General features: G+C 31.1%; 1 non-coding gene across 1 annotated transcript; it reads left to right on the plus strand.

Annotated features, from left to right (window-relative positions):
* Window positions 1-1,288: 1,288 nt before the first annotated feature.
* Trnat-agu lies at window positions 1,289-1,362 on the plus strand. The gene has a single exon. It is a non-coding gene; the product is annotated as a tRNA-Thr (tRNA).
* The last annotated feature ends 3,187 nt before the right edge of the window (window positions 1,363-4,549 follow it).

Below are 4,549 nucleotides of genomic sequence, written 5' to 3' on the forward strand. Positions count from 1 at the left end.
GAATCGTACAACTTAAACGAATTAAAAAAAATGTGCATTGCCAATTTATAGAAGGTCGGGAATTAAAACTGGCACAAAAAGTAAACAATAAAAAATAATGATTGAAATTCTTTTTATTATTTTTGTTCTTGTCGCGAGATTAACGACGAGCGTGATGCACGAATTGCTTCTCTCCCGCAACAATAGGTAGCTGGGGAACCGATCACATTAATTGATTGAATAATTTGAAGATACGCACTTTCCAATCTCTGACAACTATGTATAAGCTTGTTAATGCTTTAATCCATTGGATGAAGATATGCTCTTTAATCGTTATTAGTTATAAATTATTTTTTTCTCTCGGAAAAAAATATTTTGGTTAGGTGACAGAGAAATATTATTAACAACTGTAACTCCAGTGAGTTTACAAATACGTTGCAGGTTTTTATGAAAATAAAAATGGCATAATAATCAATTGACTAAATAAAATTATTGAGCAACACTTATTTATTTTACTTAATACAGAAAACAAAGAAATTTATCGAACGTGTGTACAGAAACATTAATGCCTAAGCGTCAAGTAATACTAAAAAACTTTAGTTTATTTAAGTCGCCGTATGTTGTCGGTGCAATAAAACGACCCTTAATATCGTTGCGTTGGCGCGCTTTCGATGACACCTTGGTTTTTTATATTCATACCAAAAAGGCAAACGTTCGAGTAGTACGGCCACCTGATATGAAGCGGCGACATATTGCGATAGAAAATACTTTTTAATCCGTTATCATCGCTAATTGTTTTTATAGCAACATTTTACTTAATAATCCGCCTACTTACGTGGGTATTAAAAGTAGATATTTATTCCTATCAATAGGCCAACCGTAGTGACAGTAATTGAGCGAAGAACACACGCCATTACACGCCCTTAGTATTTACTAAATATAACAATGTATATGAAACTTTAACTTATGATTTACATATCTTATAGCTTAAGTAAATAGAATAATGTTGATGTAAATTGATAAAAATAATAATTTTTGAAATTTATGTTCATATGTGCATTCCGTGCATTATTGAGTATAACATTTCGATAGAATTTAGTATGTAACTGGTAAGTATAGTTGGTTAATATTTTAGACACGTTATCGGAAAATATGTACATTTTCTGTATAGGTAACTGCAATGATATTTTACGAAAAAAAAATTGCGTGATAGTCCTTCGTAGAGGGGTAAAAAATCAAATTTCTTTACAATATCGTTTTGAATAATGTAGTTTCCGGTTATGTGAAAATTTTTTTACAAAATGTACGCGGCGCCGTGGCTTAGTTGGTTAAAGCGCCTGTCTAGTAAACAGGAGATCGCGAGTTCGAATCTCGCCGGGGCCTATAGTGTTATTATTTTATGAAAACTATAAACATCGGTTTAACAACAAATTTTTCTAATAAAAATCGATATTTTTTTTTCTTTGTGTCCGTCGAGATGCGACTGCGATAATAGCCAGTTAATACAATTGTTTCTAAGGTTCAAAAGCAACCGAAAAATTTTCTTTCCACGATTACAGTCTTACTTAGTCTTCTTTATTTTGTTTATCTACCATATTCAAAGTTTAATCAAGTTCATCATCTTTCTGGTCTTATCGGCGCAAGAGGTTTTTTAAACTTTAATGTTTTACCTTAATTTTTACGACCAGCCGCCAGCCAGTCCAAACTTACTTGGAAGAAAAATTTAAATTTTATATTAATCTTTAAAAAATAAAAACGAATAAAATTTAAAGATAAATTAAGTTATGCTTTTAAAAACTCCTAACAATGTTACTTTGGGACCCCTTAAACAATAACATTGTACAAAATAACCTATTGAAAACAACTTACACATTATTCTCTCTTCGTAAAATCAAAATAACTTATCGGTTAACATCAGAATTAAGTTATCTCTTATATACTTTAATTAACTAACCAAAGCAACTAACTACGGAAGTAAGGTAAAAGCACATCTGCGTTCGCAGCTACAATATATTTAGAATAGATGACAGTTTCCTGCAGTTATCGTTAGATGTCGCTACAACGCCGGTATGGAAAATATCAGTGGTTTAAGAGCAAAAATTATGTGCACAGAAACAAACAGATTACGGAAGACGTGATATATATTTCCTTCGGTCTAAAGACTATTTTATGAAACACATCTTATGAATAGAGTTAAGAGATCTCAAAATATTATTTCATTTACTTCAAAAGTTTTTTGTAACTGATAAAAAAGTTATTTAAGACATGTTTGGATAATTTGTATCTTAGAGAATGATTCACAACGTGTCCGAACTTGTTAACACCGTACTACGTGAGTCTAAATTATTTAAAAAAAGACCTTACTTGTTTTAAAACTAATAAAGACTTAATCCGATTCCTTCAAATAATAATTTATTATATTAATTAAAATGTTCATTCAATAGAATATTTTTTAGTATTGTAGAAAAAAAATCTGAATGTGGAATAAAATTAATATTTTTCGCCGTTATCTGAACGAAGAACTGTATCTATCTCATTATGTCTAGCAGAGCGTTAATTATGCTAATGATGGCTTGCTGTTAATTAATACAAATAAACGACGACTTCTTATGTATGCTGTTAAACAGCTAATTCTATTTTAATATGCTAGCTTAGTACGTTAAAATAGTTTCGTCGTCAGAATTTGATGCGCGTAAATTGATTTAGAATCGAAGATTCCTCGAAACACTTTTCGATAAATAGTTTTTTTTTATAAATTATACAGGATGTCCCGTTATGAATGAATAATCATGAAACACCCTATAGTACATCCATCACTGATTCAGAAAAAGTTTAATATTTTGCGAACGGCCTTGAATTTAGCTGAGCCCTTGGTCTATTTATTGTAGGGGTTTACAGGATTATCTAATAATTACGGGACACCCTGTATAAACCATTAAAGGGTTACGCGTAAATATTACCAAAGTAAAAAACATGGTTTTAAAAATTAGTCATTAAAAAAACGTTATCTCATTGATTACTGGAGTAAAATTTAAGTAACGTAATTAGCAAAAAAAAAAAAAAAGAATTGCAGTCTTTAAATTTTTTAAATTTGGAAACAGGTGCTCAATTAAAAGGACAAGATATATCAAGTTATAAAACATTAATGTAACGGTAACAATCTCGTTTCTCTCCTTGCAAGTGCGTTTAACTTCTTATTTTTATGTCCGATAGCCGCTATCTGCCTCAGGGCTTTTACAGTTTACACGGTGGGCGTGCATGCGATGCTCGCACTGTAGTATATAGACATTGAAATACCTTTGATACTTCGGTGTAACTTAGATCCAGAATTTTATAGTAGCCGGCATTTGATTTGGCTCGTCGAAAACAAGAGTACTCTTCTGCAGGACGTGCCAACTAAAGTGACAGTAACTATACCGACTTACGAAATAAAAGTCAAAATGACTAAATATCTACAGTATTAGGATCTTGTGACACTTTTTGATAGGATAGGACAGGGTGGGAATTAACGTTTGTAATTTAGTATTACTTGTGCCCACACAGTCCACTAAATCTGTCGGTCCATTTTTGTCGTTTGACACATAAATCATACAAAGAAATAGGTGAAGTTTTTTTTTAAATTACACATAAAGGCGCAGGCGTAAAACTATGCCTGTTTCTATATTTGCTAATGAACACACCGTCGTCAAATTCTACCGGAAGTAAGTTGATTAGTTTCGTTTGTAGAAAAGTAATAATCATAAATGCATATGAGTTTTATATTTATTACACCATCTTGAAATATTAAATCATTTTAATAATTATCATGTTAAGTCATATTAGTAATTATTTTAACTACTAAAATTAGTTATTTCTTTGTTTTTTGTGTATATTTGTTTGTGTTCTTTTAATATGTTCTATGTTTTATTAATCTGTTAGCGGTCGCCCGCAACTTCGTCAGGGCCGGATTTAACAAAAAAAGTAGCCTATATTATGCCCGCGTGCAACCTTTCCATCAAAATCCCGTCAAAATGGGCTCACCCGTTCCGGAGTTTACACGGAAAAAACTCTGTCTTGCGGACAGACATACAGACAGACAAAAATTAAAAAATTGCTTTTTCGTTATCAACCACGCAAATACATCACGTGTACGAAATATGATTTTTTTTTAAATGTTTTTTTTTATTTAAAAAAAAAAGTATGATTTTTTTCTTTCTCTCACATACAGAAACTTAAATTTTATTAACATGTATAGATACTTGAGAGTTATTACACATCTGTTTTCATCGTTTTACCTTCAAAATAAATACAACTCAGTACGCAGATTTGCACTTAATAATATCTATCCCGAATTTTTGCTGATCCATTGCATTTTAATCACCATTTATAAACCATTGATTTAAAAACCAATGAGAAGATCGCATAAGCAAGCGAAAACATGACAAATTGTTTATTAGTATCTCTCCAAAGTAATAAAAATAATTTTCGGATCAATCTCAAAGATGGAATATTGATTTTAGCCGTTAGACATTTAGTATCCCCTTTGAACCGTATTTAAATGTAATACAAGTTTGCGTCGGCGTACTATAGG

This window comes from Papilio machaon, chromosome 10 (assembly GCF_912999745.1).
Source record: "Papilio machaon chromosome 10, ilPapMach1.1, whole genome shotgun sequence".
NCBI lineage: Eukaryota > Metazoa > Arthropoda > Insecta > Lepidoptera > Papilionidae > Papilio > Papilio machaon.